The 21,097-nt window shown below is 38.5% G+C and overlaps 1 long non-coding RNA gene across 1 annotated transcript; it reads left to right on the top strand.

The window, feature by feature from the left end:
- The first annotated feature begins 1,694 nt into the window (after nt 1-1,694).
- Nucleotides 1,695-18,137, top strand: LOC129108913 (uncharacterized). Its single transcript, XR_008531936.1, has 3 exons — nt 1,695-1,837; nt 3,090-3,170; nt 18,015-18,137. It is a non-coding gene; the product is annotated as an uncharacterized LOC129108913 (long non-coding RNA).
- The last annotated feature ends 2,960 nt before the right edge of the window (nt 18,138-21,097 follow it).

Raw genomic sequence — 21,097 nt, 5'->3', positions numbered from 1 at the left:
TCAAGCTTGGCCACAGAATATCCCTCTGGATGGGAAAAAAACATGTTGCCTGTCCGCCTCTCACTCATCTTTAGACTGCCAGTCTTGGGTCTTCCTCTTGAAGTCTTCTGTCACATTTATAGCTTCAAACACTAAGCACAGCCTTTTTTAACTGACTGCCATGTCTTTAAAGCTAGATATCTTTTTTGTACTACATTAGCATGAGATGAAGGGCAGCGCGTCTGATGCAAAGGAAGCCCTGAGAAGGCTGGACCACAGACACTATGAACTTGTTTGTTGCTGTTCACCAAAGGCCACCAAAACAAGCAAACGGTTTCAGCTCAGGTGAAGAAAAAGCTGTGTAAATCCTTAGTATTCCTGCATATTCATTGGTACTCTTAGTGCAACTTGAGACAAAACTAAAGTTCTTGAATTGGATGTATAGTTGTATGGTTCACAGACTGAAGTCAAATTTATATTGGTTTTCCTGAAAATGGTGCAGGCAGGGAGGTCCAATTTATAATCAAATAATATTCACTAGCAATACAGCACACCGTATAGACCAAGTTTTGTGCTGGGTGTATGGGTATGTCAAACTGTTCTCATCTGACAAGTGAGGAGGCAACCCAGTGACAGCTCAGCATATGCTTAATTATCTATTATCTATTAATCTAACAAAGCTAATAAACATACATATCTGCCATATTTACACAGTAGTAGATTATCTATCTATCTATCTATCTATCTATCTATCTATCTATCTATCTATCTATCTATCTATCTATCTATCTATCTATCTTTTTTTCCTTTCTTTTTATAAAATGATACTCACCTTAAAGAGTGTAGATGAAAAAATCCCTTGAGTAACCTAGTGCACAATCAGAAACCTTTAATATCAATACTATGTTTTTCAATAATAATATGCCGTACAATTATTTTTTTAATTCACTCTCGAAGCAATCAAACCTCCTAATGCGAATAATAATAATAATAATAATAATAATAATAATAATAATGATGATAATGATGATAATGATGATAATATGATAATAATGATATGATGATAATGATGATGATGATAATGATGATGATAATAATAATAATAATAATAATGATAATAATAATAATAATGATGATGATGATGATAATAATAATAATAATAATGATAATAATAATAATAATAATAATGATATAATAATAATAATGATGATGATGATGATGATGATAATAATAATAATAATAATAATAATAATAATAATAATAATAATAATAATAATAATAATAATGATGATAATGATGATAATAATAATAATAATAATAATGATAATAATAATAATAATAATAATAATGATGATAATAATAATAATAATAATATGATAATGATAATAATAATAATAATAATAATAATAATAATAATAATAATAATAATAATAATAATGATAATAATAATAATAATGATAATAATAATAATAATAATAATAATAATAATAATAATAATAATAATAATAATAATAATAATAATAATAATAATAATAATAATAATAATAATAATAATAATAATAATAATAAATAACTGCATGTATTCTAAAAAAAGTTCAGGGTTTGAAAAGTTTATAAAAGAGTTTTTTTGTATTTCTTGCATGCCCGGAAGGCTGCCGTGACAGAAAGCCGGAGGAAGGAGCGCCTGGAACCGCAGCGTCCACTGAGCGGCGCCGCAGCCCGCAACTTGCACCCAGCCAGCCGGCGTGTCCTCCCCGCAACACGCTGCAGGCCAATCCGCTCACTCACTCACTCCGTGTCGGGTTACAATGACAAGGGCCCTGTCTGAACCACGACTTTTAGAAAGATAATATTACAGGTAGGTGCAAGCCACGGACCGTGTCACTATCGATAGACAAATTAAACATTGAAAAACAAGACCGTGACCCAGAAATTCTCGCTTTAATCGGGTCACCGTGCCTGTTTTCAGCTCTGAGTGATAATGGCACCTCTCACTGTCCTTAGCATTTGAAGTCCCCTTACCGCAACCTGTAGCTTTTGGGGCAGAGAAAATTGTCCAGCTGGACGCCTTGTATTTTCCAATATTGATGCCTTTGTATGTTCTGAGCCATGTACACCTGCCTGCTGATAGCTTTCAAGGTTTTTTTTCTTTAAAGCTAGTTGAAGGTCAGTTCTCCTCTCTAATGAGCCGCTGTGTGGATTTGTATCAGCAGGACTAAAACCAATGATGGAGATAATGTATAGGCATTAGCCTGAATTCACTTGTAACTCCAATGGAAGTGAAATGAAAGTGTAAGATACATTAAAGAAAACAAAACAGGAATGGAGTTATTTTATGCATATTTAATCACTTGTGTTTACATTGGTGTGTGTGTGTGTTTGTGTGTGTGTGTTTTCCTAAGCACATGTCATGGCTTACCTTTTAAAACACTTTAACGTTAAGTGCAGAATTGACCAAATAATTCTAACCATCTAGTAAACCCTGCAATATGCTGGAGGACGGAACTGATTCAAGTCAAGTGAAAAGCTGCAGTAAAGAAAGAAGTATACATCTCTTTTCCTTTTGTTGCACATAGGGGAAAAAAGAGTCTGAAAAGTCCAAGTAGGCTTGTCGGGTGTCGAAAGAAACGCCGAGATGCAAGCTGAAATGTCTCTTAAATAGGCCAAACAGAGAGTGTTTTGCTCCTACAGGGTTTTGTTCAGGGTTCCGCTGAGAAAGCCCAATGCAAAGTGGGCCTACAGCCAACTGGGATGGATTCTAGGGTGGAACCTAAACAGATGGGAAATAGTATGAAGGTGAACACAAGGTCAATCTGAGCTTCAGTGATAAAGCTGTGGGCACCGCTCATAGCAGTGTTTTAAAAGTTGACTTAAGAAAACAGATTGTGTGGTCAGAATAAACTCTTAAGACCATATTGGGCCCTTTTTTCCCCAGGTTTCTTTTGTCTAGATTGCCACAGGCGTAAGACAGCAGACACCAAATGGTCAAACATTTCTTATCATTATGTTTGTCTGGAAATCAGCAGAATGGGGGGTGTTGATTTACAGCGGGTGGGTTTTCCTTTGTCCCTATTTTTTTTTGTTCTAACCCAGACTTTCATGTTTAACAGGTCCACAGCTGATCCATCTCCCAGTACACAATTGAGACGGAGGAGGTTAAAGCACTCTGAACGCATGGGACAATATTGCAGGTAATTAATATGTCAGTTCAATGATGAACTTCGTCAATACATCTATCACCACACTTACTTGTAACTGGAGTAGCTCGTGGGATGCTGTAGAGAGCGCAGACAGAGAGTACATTTGTCCATTAGTAAACACTTCATAGTGTGTGTTGTGATTGGGGAGGTAGCAGGGCTCCTCTCTGTCCAGTTGCAGTCATTTTCGCCGTCACCTCCTCATCGTTGTAAAAACACTTGCTGTGGTTTGGTAGATTAACAGAGAACCCCTTAATGGAGTAATTACACCGAGCCAAACATCTATTTTTCACCTGTGCTCTGCCATTATTCTCTGTCCCCTATCCACTCCATTGGAAGTCACTTACTCTCCTTACAATGAGTTATCATTGACTGCCATTTAGACGTTCTGGAGCAATTTGTCTTACTGAGGCCACGCGCTGGCCTCATTGCAAAGAACAATCATTCTCCCTCCAATATATAAAACATTCATGGGGAAAAGGAAGAGAAAATACCCCACAAACAGATAGTAGAGAGTGGCTAATAGATACTATAAAGGTGACAGACAAGGAAAATAATGTAGGAGATTACTGGAGCAGGAACAAGCCTGCACAACCAGTACAAAAGCTTCAGGGACTGTACCGCTGGAAAAAAAAATCCTTCACAAGACAAATGTGTTAAATGGGTAGTATGGCAGCAATTGGTGGTGGTAATTGCTGTTGGTGCAAACATACTATACGTCTCAATTTAAACTTTAAATCAAAAGTTATTTTGCCTTTATTGTCATATTTAGTTATTTTTAGCTATTCTGGTTTAATATTGCGGTCGAATTTGTTTTTTCTCATTTTGGTTCGATCTTCTTTGACTCCATTGGCTTTAGGTCCTTGATTAAACTGTTTATTTCAAGCTTTAGATCATGTGTTACTAGGTTGTATGTAAAGAGGAAACCTTTTGTATCTACTGGCTTGTAGGTCACGGTCATTTCACGCAGTCACAATCTGAATTTGCACCCAACTAACATAGAGAATATTACATTGGAGTTTGAAGGTATAGAAACTATTAGATTTCCCCTTTTGTTATTTTAGATACATTTCTTTCTAGCATTTGCTACTTTGATCTAGCATACTTTTCTCTTATACACAATGGTATAGCTACTGATGAACTGATTAACTTAGCTATGAATCAGTTTAACACCCAATTTATTTGAAGACCAGCATTCATTTTAGACCATGGCATAACTGTTGTGCACAGTCCAGCACACATCCCATTCAGTCTCCCCAGACAGGGTTAATCACGTTCGTAACTGAGTGTTTTGTTAGATTAGTCCCTCTCACTGCTTAACACATTGACAAACAACCATTATTCTTTTTTCTTGCACTGATAATCGGGACAACTTAAACATTTCTTACCAGCACAAGTGAAACCATTAATCCTCGGTGATACTGCTGATAAGTGGTGACTTTGGAGTAATGGCCCTGTCACCTTAAAAAGGAGAGAGAAAATTTTAACAATTAAAACAAGACGGCCATTATATTTTGTGCATCCCATCTCTTTGTGTCATCAGGAGGGATCCGTCAGTCGTAATAGACTAAATAATGGAATGAGTCTTTGTTGAATATGGATTTTAAGGAGGAATGACTTCCATACAAAAATGGTCAGTTTAAACTTGCTTATGTGATATCTCAGTTTCATGAATATTAACATTGAATAAAGATCATTTTGCCTCTAGAGCGACAGCAATAGTCAAATAATCGATCAACAGAAATGAAACGGCACATTTTTGTTAATCGAAGTCCATTTTCATGCCAAAAAAATGATGGTTTCCTTCTCAAATATGAGAATTTGCTACTTTTCCTTGCCTTTACTTAATAAATCAATATGGGTTTTTGACTGTTGTCAGACGAAATGAGGCATTTTATGACATCACCTTGAGTTTTAGTTTTGTAGACCAACCAATTAAAATTAATGAAAATAATCATGACGTGCACACCCATTTGCCTTCCCTCCTATCGGCAACAAACTATATTGTATTATATTGCATTTTCTCCCCATGAATTGTCTTCTGATTAGTTGTTTTTCTACAGATAGTTGATGGTTTCATATTCAAAGAAGCAGTAAACATGAACAGCCATAGAAGGCATTAATGGTAAGTGTTAAAAATGAATAAAAACCCTAGCTGAAAGTCTTTATACAATGTTAGTGCTGCATGCAGGTACATACCAAGTAGAACCATGTCTGATACCAAACCAATCTTAAAATAAATATAACAAAAAGAATGAGACACTCTTGGAATTACAACTAAGCACGTTTTTCTGCTTTCCAGTTGTGCCATTTACAACACTTGTTTGTCCTTCAGTTGTGCTTACAGACAGTCAAACTTGACTACAGTGTATTGTTTTGTGATATTCCTTCAGTCACACTGTATGACTCGCCCTCCACCCTTTCAATACCTTTTTTATGTGGACTGGAAACATGATAATACGGTATAAGTATGAGCTTACCACCGGTGCCAAAAGGAGATATTCAAAGACTTCACATAAGCTAATTGAAATTCTCTCAATTTAATCATTTTCACCATCATATGTTCTATCTGTCATAATGGCTGTCTCCAGCACTAATCAGTTGTTGATGTAGCTCCTGGAGGTGTTACACTATAACTGACAGGTTGATAATAAACATGCATAATTGAGTTTTTGATTGATTATGATTTTAGATTATTTTCCAATTTTCATTTAACGACTTCAGCTATCTTGACATTAAGGAAAAATATTTATTAATCAAACTGTACATTTGGTTTAGGATAGTATTGTTAACCTTATTGCCAATTTGGTGATGATAACTTTGAACAGCTGAGTTCTCTTAGACTTTATGGATATATTCTAAGAATAAGACGGAAACATGTCCATTTAATTGCTCAAGGCTCCTCAAGATGGGAAAATCTGTTCACATTTGTGTTTGAATCATTTTTGTTCTTGTTTGTTTCATGACACTGACTCTCAACGAGGGTCCTGTTTTAGTCATAGTATAACTAATTAGCTGGTTGAATAAGAGTTAGAACATAACATCTTCTAAAAGAGATGTTGAAGAAAAACACTTTTACCACCTCGTTTAGTCTTGATATGTCATTAGTTTAAAATTCGATTGGAAATTGAAACATCTAAATAACTAAAGGTTACGCTCACGTACTTCTGTCTTTAGGCTGTGCTGCTCATACAGTACAAATTGATATGGGCTCCATCGGGAGAATCAGTTTTGGAAAGTATCATAATAGAGTTTCCATACCTCATAGATTCCTGCTATGCTATGCTATGCTATACTATACTATTATTTGTTAGTGGCTCATGCTACATGCAGAACTCACCATTCCTTGGCAGCCACACAGTCCCAGGCACTTGATACTTAGTATTTCTATGGCCGTAGCTCTGTTTTGATCAAAGGGGTTCAGGGGCCTAAGTTTCAAATCCCCCAAAGCCCATTTTGGCGACTCTTTGTTTAGCCCATTGGCATTCTGACCCCATGCTTCTCAGACTTTGAACTCAAAGCTTGGAAAAGCCGTATCGCTTCTTTAAACACATTATCAGTGGGCTAGGTTTTAAGAATATCACTAATCATCTTAAGGTTTTAGTGCACTGTGGCAGTGTCGTTCAAGCCTCGGGGCCCATTTACTGGCAAGGACTGGCAAGGACTTGTAAGTTTATGCATTTCATATAAGAGTAACTTTAACCTACACAGCTACAATAATTCAATGTAGAGGTGAAATTGTTTAAATTTAACGTAACTTTTGAGTTATACCCGGGTTGGTACAGTTTTGTGAAAAATATGACACTTTAGAGAAGTGTGATGTTTCTCATTTGGGTTTCAGAAGACTGCTTGTAACATCATCCATGTCCATCCTCCATCCTTATACAGTTTTTGTTTAATTTAACTTTGCTTATTTAGCTCTGACGGAATGGTTTCTTTTATGTGTCAGGTTTTAACTTGCTCCTACACATCAGAGAACTTGACTTGAAGTTCGATTTAAACTGTTAATGCTGCAATTTACTAAATTATTTATGTATTACTGTCAAGAAATTGGCATGGACTGCATACATTTTGAAAGGCTAATACAGCTCATGCTCATATTATACAACAGTCATAAAAAGTGGCATTACGAAGGAATGTCTGCAGAACCTGATTGGTGCTAGTTGTTGCATATTCTTTTTATTTTTGCTGAATCATTTTCTAAATGTTTAGTTTATTGTTAGTCTGAATGGAAGCCGTAAATGTTATTTTTGTCTCAGTAGTAGTAATTGTTGGCACTTTTTGCAGCAGCACTCCATAGCAGTGGTGTTGAATTTGGAAAAAAAAGACACCCTATCACAAATGTTACATAGAAATAGAAAGTTTAATATGATTACTAAGTGCAGTCTGCATTTTGACAATGTTTTATTTCATTATTCAAATGGCCATATGTTATATTGTTCTATTGTTGATAATGCTCTTTGTCAAAACTAAATAGTTGTTAATTGCATAGAGCGTGTTTAGTTAGTCGTTAAAAAGACGGACCAGTCAGGTATGTATGTGAACACATTGAACGCTGCCTGGATGAACAATTATCCATATGTCAGGCACATCTGCTTCGTCTTTTTGAACACTTTTCATTTACTGTAGCGCAACATCTAATAGTTGTTGATGATACTAATGACTTTAAACTCATGCCGTTGCAGACTAGTTTAAATATAAATGTCTTGTGAGCACATAGTTTTGAGAATGTGTGTGCACATGTAGTTTGCACGCAAGTCTGTTTGTGCCCCTCACGCACCTCCTAAACCTCATCGGCCCATGCTTAAGAGTTGGCACCTTGAATCGCATTGTCTTCATCTGGAAATATTTCAGCTGCATTTCTGCCACTCTAAAGGGAGATGAAGATAAAGGAGAAGAAGGTAAAAACACACCCTGTTGTGTGAATCCTAGAGAAGGCCTTGAACCCTGCCATTCATCCTATTCACTTCATCAGCTGAGTCTAATTGCCAGAGAGGACAGGATACCCAGGGTCCAATTGTTCCTTATCCTCTTTGGAGCCTCTGAGGCATGAAAAGCGAAAGGCCTGCTTTTGATCTTTTTTTTTTTTTGTTAGTTTTTTTTTTTCTTTTTTTTCTGTCATCCCCTACTATCCTTTCCCTTAGAGTGAGACACTCCTTTCACACTGTGCCCCCTTCTTCAACCACGCAAAATAATTATCAAGCTCTGCTTCATCAAATAATGGTAGATATTGGAGGTCATGGTGGGGAGGGCCAGAGGTCTGCAGGGGTGGCCCCGGGACGTGGTGGAGCTCCCAACTCATCTTAGAGGCATGCTCCTTAGCTGTGGCTACCTTTATATACCTTGACCCCGGTTTTCGTTTGTCTGTCCTAATGAGACCCTCTCATGCAGCCATTGCAATAGAGGTCTTGCAATGGCAGGGTTGGGAGGCCAAAGTACAATGAGACACAGGGCTGTGCTCAGACAAGGGCGCATCTGTGCTATCTTATTAAGCCTTGGAAAAGAGCTCATGCGTCTCAACGTCCTATAGGGGCTGAGAGCAGATCTATTGACACTTACTTGTCCTTTGCGGTCAACACCTTTCTGTGAAGAAGCAGGCACACCCAGGTTCTTGTTAGAAGTAGTTCTTGGCAGAGTATTTATCGAGGCAAAGTGCTTAACTTGGTTTGGGTGGCCATGTGGCGTGAGGATAAAGAATGCAGCTTTGTATTGATGAAAAATTCCTTGGAACTAGAGACATGACAAAGGATGTCAAAGACCAATTTGTCAAAAGCAAACAGTGCTCATAGTTAAAGAACCAAGGAAACTAAAGTCTCTCTTAATGCTTAATTACAAACTTTTTTTTATAGGTTCAAAAGCATGCTTTAGGTTATTATTAATCATCATTCTTTAGAAAATGTTTATTTAGAACACTAAGCTTTGTAGCCCTTAGTTATGCTATTGGCCACTATCCATGCCCCAAAACTTTAAGAATTTGAAAGGGTAAAATGCAATTTAAAAACAAATAATAATAGCAATAATAAAAAATAAAATTCACTGTGTAAGAAACAATGAGACCAAAGCTAACCTACTATCTAACTTGACAAAGGGACAGCAGGATATGCGATAAGTAGAAAAACAAAAACACAAGTAGGCAAACAAAAACCTTTAAGGAATCATGTTAAGCACGCCTAACATCTGAGCACTGTGCGAAAACAAAGCAGGACTCCTGTCAGTGCATCGATCCACTCCTGAAGGCACACACATCCATAGCTCTCTGATTGCTCCCTGCCTCTCGCTCCTTCTCTCCCCCGCGCCTTCTTACTCTCTCTGCTCCGGCTCCTTTCTGAGAATGTGCTTATCGATCTGGCCTACTTCGCTGGAGTTAACTCGCTGATAAACCTGACCAAGGGCTTCCAATGGCCTGAGAGAGTTTGGAGAGCTGGTGAGAAGGCAAAGGTGATAAGAAAAAAAACCTAGTCGCTAAATTCACAACATTATTTTGTTGTAATGTTGAGTTAGTCAACTGTCAAGTTGATTAAATGTGAAGACATATAATTTGCTATTGTCTGCACATGGAGCAGGCAACTTAGCCAGAAGATAAAATGCAATAAGATAGATGCTCAACTTAAAGTATTAACCCTTATCTGATTTGAGTCACAGTATCCTACAGCTTTATAGTTCTTAAGCTGCTAATAACCTGCTGATTTGGAGACTGTTGTAAGACTGACTAGAGTGGTTAGAACCTTAAAGTAATTGAATTGCTGTGGAACTTAACCCTTAATATAAAGATGAATTAAAACATTTCAAAACTACATAGTTTAGGTTGTAGTCCAAACTATTTTCAATTGTGTTTTGTTCAAGCACTTTGCATTTATATTTTTCCACACGGTAGTGTTGGCTTTTGTGAGTGTAGCATCCTAAGGCAAGTGCTTAAATCCAATTATTGTATGCTGCTATACTACTTTAGTATATTTTGGTAGAACATCACAGAGGTGTCGACATAGACCAGGCTTGTATAGTAAAATGATGAGTATATTGAGCAAAACCGGGATGGCAGTGTTATATAAAGTAGCCTCAGTCATTCACTCATGTGTAATTACAGTTGAGTTCTCTGACATAATGCACTTTATCTACTGTGTTACAATCCTTCACAATTGATATATCAAACTAGTGGAAAGTCGGGATTGAAGTCTGTGCATTAATTTGACTCAATGGGTTAAAATTCCAGTTGCATCTGAATTAGTGAGGATTCTCATTCATTTTATCTGCTATAGGCCATCTGTGATAAGATTGAATAGAAACCAGAAACAAATAACAGCCCTGTCTTCAATTAAGCAGTAAGACATAGTAACTGTTGTAATACTATTGGTGTGCAGTGTATTGTAGATCTAAAACAAGCAATAGTTCCTTGTGGTTTCTTTTCAACAAAGCATGCACAAAGATATGAAAAAAAGCAGTGTTTCTTAAAAAAAGTGACTCATGTTTTGTGTGACAGTGTGTGTAATCGTGTCTCCCGAGTGTGATTACATTGTATGTCAGTTTGTGTATATTTTTGCAAGTGTGTTGTGCTGTCATGTTTGTAACATTCCATGTGGGAGGGTCTGTTGATAAGTAAGCCATCTGTAGTGTTCTGCCGAACGACATGTTGTAAAGCGAGATTTGAGAGTGTGGAGAGACTTGACTTGACAAATCTTGGCACATAATGAGACAGAAGGGAGTAAAGGCAGAAGTCTGTCCAGAGATAAACAATTAGATTTGTCCCTGAGGTAAAGGCCAGGCAATGCAAGGACTCGCAGACTAACAAAATCAATATGGCTTCCAGTAAGAACACTCAGGGGGTAGAGTGATGAAGAGGTTATCATTCATTTCTCAGATAAGGACACACATACACAATGAGGAACAGTAACGCTTTAAAAATCAATATGATCACCAACATAAACGCGGCTTGTCAGTGATGAATACATTTGAAAGTATGCATCTGATATTCAGCTATCCGTCAAACACCATCGGTCTAATGAGACATTATGACGGATCAACAGGGACGCTGAACTGAGCCAGTCAAGAAGCCAGTTTTCTTCAGCAGCCAATTGTGAGCGGTTCTTAAAGGAGACAGCATTTGGGAATGATACTTTCACACCCTCAGATAAAACCATAATGGAGCATGAGCCATAGATGGAGTGGGCAGTCCCTTTGCGTTGTATCCCCTCTTAGGTCCTGCCCAGACTTGAACGTCTAATATAACATCTCACCACTGTTCCCAGCAGACCTCACAAGGGTAGCACTGCCAGGGCAAGAAGGGTTGGACTGTTAGGGGGCGGGGGGGCGGTCCTGCACTGTGCTTGCACTTGCTGTAAAGAAGACAACAAAAAGAGATGGTGAATGTTTTTTTGGGTGGGGGTGGGGAGCGATCACAACTTCTGTTAGGCAGGGAAGTCTCCTCAGAGACGCCGAGTCGCTGACCATAAAGGTGTGAGCCTGTGCCGTGGCCAGCCTGTCGCCTCATCTCCATGGAGACGGTGACGTTGCACCCCAGTGGGCTTGTCTCTGCTGTGGCCTGGAGCAGCAAGAGCACTTGGGGATGTGGCCCCGGCCATCACATGGGCTCCATGGGACCAGGAGCCACTGCTCTGGTGACCTTCAACAACTTGCCAGTCTGTCATCTCGGTTTGGGGAATAACAAGAAAAAAATCAGCTAGGGATTTGTGTAGAGACATTGTTTACTGGGCCATTGTATCTTTGGAGGAGGCTCTTTGTTCCAGTGGGAATGAACTCTAGAGAAGGACTTACTTTTCACAACATTACCCCACTTGACATTCAAAAAAAATTCTTTGCCTTTTCTACCTTTTCATTACAAGACAATAAAGGGGATATTCGACTACCACTATGTAGTTTTGTACTTTGATATTCTCTGAATATCTCTGGCTGCGGAGCAAGTGATGATTCAAAGAAATCGCTGTTTGGACATACCCATACTCACCACTTTAGTCTGCATCATTGTCATTCTTTAAGAAATGTGCTGAACTGTTGCACCTGTTTTGATTACACACAATATAGCTCCCCATAATACAATTATAGAAAATAGGAGGGCAACGCAGTAACATCTTAAATGGTCAAATAAATAAGAGTTTCCTGGGCTACAACTACTGATGATTTTTATTATTGATTCATCTCTTGATTATTTTCTTCATTAATCTTTGGTCTTTAAAATGTAAAAAAAATAATATAAATGGTGAAAAGTGCCCACCACCATTTTTTTTCAAGCCCAATTTCACAATTTTGGATTTCTCGTTTTGTGCGACCAACAGTCCATAACCCAATAATATTCCAAATAATATAATAAAAAAGTAAATACTTTACTATTAAACAATTATAAAAACAGTTCCTGATTTATTTTTTGTCTATGGACTATTTGAATAATTGTTTCAGCCCTATCGGACACCATCATCTCACGTTTCTAACCATATCAAGCATATGCTACTTTAAAGATCAGTCAATCATCAAAACTTTTTAATGCTAAAGGCACCATCATTTCAAATGTGTGCATTGTAATGCATTGATTGTTCTTATACAACTAATTTAAGGTCTCAGTCTCAGCTACACTAGAATATCACATATTCAATATTTTTTGGCTTATAAAGTAAAACAAAAATCAAAAAAGCTAAATACTGAAGTGTGCTGTCTTATGTTTCAGGAGTGTGGACACCACAGTAGCAAAAAACCAACATGATTAGATACATAATCAGACGCATCAGAGTAATTCCTCTATAAAGCTATGGACTATTGTTGGTATCACTGTGATAAATTATTGCCAAATGGGACCTCAAATCTTCAGGTTTGAGTGTAAAGCAGCACCATCCAAACCGTTCCCTGGAGACACTTGTGTTGTATTATCTGACAAACCAATGTAGAAGATTGTGTGGAAAAATCTGTGCTTTCTTCCTTTCAGCCAAAAAGAAAGAGAGGATTTTGAATGGAGTGGTGATTCTTTATGCAGAGCTGAGATGCGACACCTTCCAGACGGTGAGAGATGGCGCGCCCTAATAATACAGAGCTGTACAATGGTTCTGACAGGCGAGCAATAAAGCAATCAGGGTCCCAGGCATCCAAATCTCTTTACCGCCCACCCTCTACCAGACTGAGAGATGGGCGGCTGACCTGTGAGCTGTCAATCATGGGGGATACCTGCTGGAGCCTGATCAGGGAGAGCTGAGGGCACCAGTCCATCAGATCTGTTTTCACACTCCAGACACTAACATTGCAAGCATAACCACAGACACAAAAAGCCCCACCGCCTCACTCTTAATTAGGAGATGTGGGTGCTTTGTTTGGGTGTGTGTGTGTGTGTGTGTGTGTGTGTGTGTGTGTGTGTGTGTGTGTGTGTGTGGGGGGGGGGGGGGGGGGGGTTGGACTTGTTTGGTTTAAATGGGTATGGGAGTGTCTTAGATATATGGGGATAGTAAGTGGAATCCCAGTGAGACTGAGAATAACCTTTTCCCTTGATTTTGGAATCAGGCATTGATCTGTCACGCTGTTTTGTACAAGCAAGAGCTCTTTCAGCATTGCTTCTCAGTGTGTGTTGCTTCTCAGTGTGTGTATGTGCAATACGTGTGTGATGGGCGGTGGGGTTGAGAGGGTGGGGGGAGGGGGTGAGGCTTGTTCATTAGCTGTCTACAGCCCATTCCAGCAAATAGATCACCATAATACTGTGGTTAGTTAATGGCTTTCTGGTGTTTCCTCTAGAGTCTTCCTGTCTGAGGGCTGACTGCTAAAACTCCTCCACTGTTTTCTCCTCCGTTTTCCAAGTGGGGAGTCTTGTGTTTTGCTGCCTTATTCAGACAATTGGTTTCATCCAGCGGTCAAGTCTGTAAGCAGTCTGGCCATTTGGACTCGCATTAGAGAACTAAAAGCAACTTCACCAAAAACATGACTCGACTGGAATCGCATGACATGAATCAAACTGGTTCTCCACAGTTAAAAACACCCAGTCTTTGTGTTGCTTCTGATATATATGAGACATAGTTTATGAAATGTGACATATTGAATGTTTAGATAAATACAAGATACATTAAGTTGGACATAAATGGAGGATGCTTTTCAGTAGATCATTAACTTATTTGTCTTTCCTAAGATATCACACACGTGCAATAGAAGTGAAAGCATATGAAACACATTTGACAACATCATTACAAAATGGTATGTAAAGTTCTCATCAGAAGAGATATCTGGCTTTTTGTTTTCAAAGCTCCATCCAGCACTGCTCCAGAGCAGATGTCTCACCACATGTGCGATTGCCATGAAATTTGGTATGTTTACTCAGAAATCAGTAAATATCATCAAAATCCACATTTAGATTTAAATGTTTTTGGGACAATTTTGGACTCACCATAGGAGCGTTTTTCTTTTTGGACACTGTGTAAGCTTTTGTCTAGCGCCTTGTTCAGCAAAAAATGTCATGACAAATCATATGTTATAACCAAAATACGGTATCATGTAGTCCACAGAATGTAGTGCACATTCATACTGTAAAGACAATTTTAATGACTCCCTCGTCTTTTCTCTCGATCTGTACATTGACACTGTTTTCCGTGAATCAGCTTGTATTTTGATAGCTAGCTTTCCTATTTGTTTTTTATTTTTCCAAACAAAGTGAAGCTAAAATATTTCTTATAATAAATCAACTCTACATGTAATGTAAATGGGTTGTTGGTACTGCTAAAGCCACTGAGAATCACCACCTAACCTAACAGATCCCTGCATTATGAGGCCTTTTAACCTGTGTTTGGTCTATGGTTGCTTATCGCCAACCTCTCATTTTAAACCATGCTGGCAAAGGCAACTGCAAATGACCTGCCCATAGTAAAACTTCATACGGCTTTTTTCTCATCCAATCAAGATCGAGGGATCTAAGGATAGAGGGTGTCATATGATGTGCAGATTGGATGAGTTAAATGTGTGATTTTTGGATATAGGCTATATAAATAATAGTGACTTGACAGTAACTCTATGCCTATGGTCCAATGAACACATTTTGTTTTGGATTGTTCAGAATAAGGATTTATGCCTAATTTGCGTATTTACTGTTTATCATTTTTAATATCATTTCTGAGGAATTAAATATTAAAAAAAAAATAATAATCACAAAAACTTTGCTTTGGCTTCATCACTTTTCTATAGTAAGTTTGTTAGTAGAGCTTCACTCCACTCTTGCACAAAGTGCGTTATTTAAAGTGTCTGTCCAGCTGAGGAATATTGAGATTTAACTCTTGATAGGCCGTATTGCTTGTGTTGTTCATCATATACGGTACATTATTCCTAATGCATTCCTCCTTAATTGTTACTTATTGAGCGGTTTGCCTCAGACATTTCCCAAATGGATATAACTCAGAAGGGTGTTTTTCCAGACATGCTTAATGCTTAATGCTGTTTTGACCTTTACAGGAAGAAACATGTAAACTTGATCACTCAGTCGCTGTCATGTGATGGAATTCTGTGATCAATGTCAGTCCTTTCTGAGGGTCTTAACAAAATTAAACGTTTTTTTCAGAATTGTTTTGAAATGGTGCATCTTCTCGAGTTTAGCGTGCGATTAATACTGTATGTGTGTTTTGGGAGCTATATATAAAATGATTAAATTGGACTGCATCATGAGATTAGGGATGTAGTTATGACATTTGTGAGTTAGTTTTTTGTTGCTAGGCAACTGATAACAAAAACATGTTTTGTAAAGACACAAATAAATTAATTTAATGAGTGTCATAATGATTGTGTGTGTTTCAGACTCTAAGTGTGTGTGTGTGTGTGTGTGTGTGTGTGTGTGTGTGTGTGTGTGTGTGTGTGTGTGTGTGTGTGTGTGTGTGTGTGTGTGTGTGTGTGTGTGTGTGTGTGTGTGTGTGTACACACACACAAAATATATCACTGAGTGAAGAGTAAGAGGCGACTGCTGCTTGTAAAGAAGGAGGTTCTATATTAACGTGTGTGTGTGTTAAGTGTGAGAGAGATGGATACTGAGCTGGTCTGTACCTTTGGTAATGCTATTTCTGTAGCGTATACAATGATTATATGACTTGTATTTGGTGCAGCGACTGAAATCTGGAAATCTTCCCTTCTTTTTGCAAAGCCATGGGATAGCTGTCTTATGTGCGGAAAAGTAAACGCTCAATTATGGAAGATGAAAGGGGTGTATGTTTTGGGTAGATTTTCACCTCAGTCATATTTGACAATGAGTAATGAGTTTTGCAGAAGTCTTGACTTAAACTGTCCCTCAGTGGTGCTCTGTAGATTTTCCCCCCCGCATCTGGGAAACTTGCTCTCTTCTGGGGTCTGCAGCACAAAGTCTCCAGACCAAAGAAAGGCTTGTTTTGTTCCTTCCAGATCTCTGATGTCATCAATTACAGCGAACATGTATGTGATCTTCTGCAGCTGGAAGAGCAGCCCATATGCATTTTACATCACCCTTAGTTATTTTTGGGTCAAAGAGAAGCTGACATCACACTGAAGTCTGGTTGAGACTGGATTTTTCTTCCCATGCTCCTGTCCACTGACCGCATTATCCCCAAAACGCATCAGGCCTTTAAAACATTTTTACATCGTGCTGTATAACCAAACTTGGATGTCTGACTCTGCATTTAATGTTTTAACCTTATGTCAAAACTTTTGGTTTGGTTTTCTGCCATGGTATGTGGTTCATAACATAAACACTTTGGTAACTACTTGTATATTTAAGTAATTTTGAAAATAACTAAACCGTGTTCCTAGTTCATGAACACACTGTAGTTGCATTGGAATATTTTCAGTAATTATATGATATAGCCATCAGCACTGCTCCTGTGTACTGAGCTTTACTCTCATTCTACTCAACAACTTTGACTGAAGCATCAAGTCAGATGTAAAGAGGATTTCTCTTTAGTCAAATGGGAGCCATGGTGACCCCAGTGTAATCCTACTCCTTTCCAAGTATTATAAATGTTCAGAAATGATTCTTGTTTGAGAGTGGAAAGAAAGTATATCATGCTTAAATCATACTGGCTGCCATCTTGGTAAAGTCTGCGTGGAAGTTTTCTTCATTTTTCCATTTCTCAACTTCAACAGGAACACACAGCAAAACAAACAAACCTGAAAGCCTGCCCCGACAACTTCTTCCTTTTATTGGCAGCTGAAAAAAGCAACTGCTAAGGCGTTGCTGGACCTCCAGACCTTTGTGACCAATGGCGTGTCATCCCTCACTTTGTCATGGTTAACTAAAACCAATCCCCATTCAAAGCAGCATCCATCAGTGTTAGTTGAGAACAATGACAGATTGCCTTTCTGCAGCACTCAAAGCATCTGGATCCTTTCTCTGGTCCCTCTCTTTTATTTATGGTAAACAGCCTGAATAACAGCTGGGCAATGGGAATTTACAAGTTAATCAATTGTTTGTAAGGAGCCACAGCGATGCCCCATACCCAACCATCTGCGAGTTAATGCTCGTTCACCATGCTAATTTTCCCATAGGCAACAGCATATCTATTGATTTTTTTTTTTTTTTTTTTTTTTTTTTTTTTTTTTTTTTTTTTTTTTTTTTTTTTTCTTGAGAGATTTATCCACATTTAGAATTATGAATTGTTTAATATATAAAATGGCACCTGCTTTGAAGATGTGGGAGTCAATTTAGTCTGTAAGCAATAACATGTTAAAGCCTGCACTGTATTTTACTGAAAGAAAAAAGTCAACTGGTGGTGATAAACTTGTGTTCTTCCAGGGGGATTTCCTGGAAGTCATATTAAGTTTCACACACTGCTGATGCACCTCGGTGAGCACTGTTTATCCTGGACACTGTGTTTCCTGTTAAAGTGAAGTTGCCTTTGTCTCTTCTCCCAGGTGTTTGTGCCGGTGGCAGGGTCTTGATCTTTTGTTCCTCCGGCACCCTCCCATGTACCGCGAGATGACCGGCATGCACACAGGCCTCACAGGTCGGTCACAAGTATCCATCAACACACGGTCAGCAGTCCACATGAGTGACTCTTGTACAATGTCATAAAAAAAAAAACCTGCCAAAAATAATGTTTATTTGCGTTGAGAGAAGACTAATATTACATCTGGATAGAAATATTAAAAGATGTATCTGTTTTTTATTATTTTATTTTTTTTATGTTTTTTTTCTAAATCTAATAAAGAAACCAACACAAACAACATTCTAAAAATGAAATGTAAAAAAACATGTACTTTCCTTTGCGCGTGACTCAACTACCCCCAGAAATAAGCAACAATATTTAATGAGATGGCAGAAAATAACAATAGCATTCATTAATCTGACAATACAATATTTAGAGAACTCATAAATACAGAATGGAACAGCAAAATCTTTGCGAACATGCAGAAATTGGGATTTTATTTCCTGTTCAATCTGCTTTATTTGGCCGCGCTATCGTGGCAGCCTCGAACCAGTCTTAGTATAGGGCAACATTTACAGCTGTGCTATGAGCACTGGTATTCACCTTTTCCTATTTCCCGGCTGTAGCACAGAAACCACACACTACTTTATTTATAATCCAACCAACCTCAGTGTGTAACTCTTACCCCGTACTCTTGCTCGCATCACACAGTGAGGTCACTTCCCTCTGCACCTCCACCACTGCTCTTGCATTCCAACATGGCTCTAGGACAGCATCCCAGCAAAGCTCTATACTCCTCAAATCACAAAGAGGCCCAGATCAGAGCCGAGCTGGACGTGAGCCAGGATCCAGGCCCTCACAGCCCAGGCAGCTGAGGGCAGCCTATAATAAGTGGGAGACAATGAGAACTAGCACACCTCCCACGCTTTGCATGTGGATGTCGATTCAGAATTGAAATTAAATGGTTTCATAGGTTTCAATAGATCACACTAATTATAAAAAGATGTAACCACTGGTGGGTTTAGAATATATATACATTAACGGTATATGTTTAACATTACAGACCTTGAATTAAGAAAATCTGTATTATACAGTTTACTATAGTGAGTTTTAAAAGAGCAAAGCTGTAAAGGCCAAAGATTAATACAATCCACATGAAGGTATAAAAAGAGGCTTTCTGGAGCTTTTCATTTTGCTGAAACTTTAAAAAAGTGCTTAACTATTTATTCTTTTCTTATGAATTCATAGGCCAGCTTACTTTTTTATGTGTTGCATACACTTTTTAAAATCTAAATTTAATTGCACCGGACTGTAAAATCTGGGCAACAGAGCGATTTTTCCAACAGTCATCAAAAACATGTATGTACATTTTTTTCTCACATGGGGGAAACTAGACATATTAAAGGCATTCTGTTTTAATGAATAATAATGAACAGTTCACTGTGATGTAGACGGCGGTGGTGCTTTAATGGTCCCTTGTAGCCTCTTAAGCCTCTGGTGATAAATCTCACACAGGCTCACTCGTATAACTAAAACCCAAACCTCATTCAACTTCACATCCATCAGTGTTTGGCTGAAAGCGATGACAAAGCACTTTCAATTACACCAGTAACTGACTCTGGAAACAGTTCATAGCAGGGTCCAGGCTCGAAGACTAGGGGAAACACACAAGGGGGAGGGCAGGATGGCTTGTGGGGCATCCGTTTGACTTGCTCCCAAATAATCAAAAGGGTGGTGTGACTCCGGGACACAAGGGATGCCGCCAGCGTCGCGAACCCAAGGACAATTCACCTATTTTGTGCGCTGTCACCCCTGTAGTCTGATTTATAGTTTGGACATCCATTCTATGACCCATTCTTCCATCAACTCGCCGCTATAAGGATACTCTGGCGTTCAGAGGCTGAAGTATCAGAGCGTCCTCAGTCAGGGCTCTTGTCTAGTACCAGAGGGCCTTGCGCTACTGAATGGGGAGCGATGCGGTTGGGAGGGAGAGTGTTGCAGCAGCAGAAGAGGGCCATTCTTAACCCTGAGCACCAGAGGATAGAGGAGCTTTTTGAGAATCCATCAACTGTAAATGCTTCATTCTATAATGTTGGTGTTTTCTTTGCCATTTTTCATCCCAATTTGTAATTATATTATCTGGAGTATGTGCTCTCTAAAAGTTAACATGCCAGTGTTTAATTGGAGTGATTTTACTCATAATTGCATGATCCTCTCTACCACTTTTGGCTTCCACTTTATTTGAATAAGCATGCTAATTTCGGAGTCCATCCTCAAAATTAATCAGTATAGCATACTAAGTATTGGAGCTTAAAAAATGAAATAATTGAGGAAATGTAAATCTGCTTTGAATAATGGGTGCCTTAATCGTCAACAAAAACAGCAAAACTTCAACAATGACAGCATCAGTTAAACATCTAATGTAACAGCAGATAGGTAATGATCATTTTTCTCTCCTTTCTAAAATGCCTTTATTACATAAATTTAAAAAAAGAGTCTGATCCTCCAGGGGGCCTGATCTTTTAAAGCAGCTCTGACTCCAAACCCCCCTGATGAAAGGCCCACACTAACATCAGGAGTCCAGAGCCTTTACTCTCTAACTTCAGGCAATTATGACACAGAGGAGATCTTTGCCTTCTGCACTCAAAAAGAAGAAGAAAAAAGGCTTCTCTTTTTTCCAAGCTTAGTTGTAAAAATAAGCTTGCTCTCCTCAATTGCAGTCACCCTGTGCCCTTTGCAATAGCAGCAAGGATGTATCAGAACAAGCCATGGGGCAAAACAAATCACTTGTGATTTACAGAATTATAAAGATTTTAATAGCTGCAATGTTTCTCTCTCAGATTGGTCTTTATTTCCAGGAGTCAAAGTTTCCTAGGTGCCCTAGGCTTTTTAAAAGCAGTAATTGGCCAACAGAGAGACTTAGGATCTCCCTGAGTGATTGAGTGTATTTGTTGCTATGAACTTGAGGGTATCACTGTAAAGATCACAGGTCCAGGTTGTGAGAGCCTGCAACTTATCAAGCGCAATTCAGTTTGCAGCAGCCGTGGAAGTCAGACGGCTTTTCCATAC

This window comes from Anoplopoma fimbria, chromosome 19, assembly GCF_027596085.1.
Source record: "Anoplopoma fimbria isolate UVic2021 breed Golden Eagle Sablefish chromosome 19, Afim_UVic_2022, whole genome shotgun sequence".
NCBI lineage: Eukaryota > Metazoa > Chordata > Actinopteri > Perciformes > Anoplopomatidae > Anoplopoma > Anoplopoma fimbria.
Note: the sequence above shows the minus strand (reverse complement) of the source record. Positions and strands in the feature narration are given on the sequence as shown.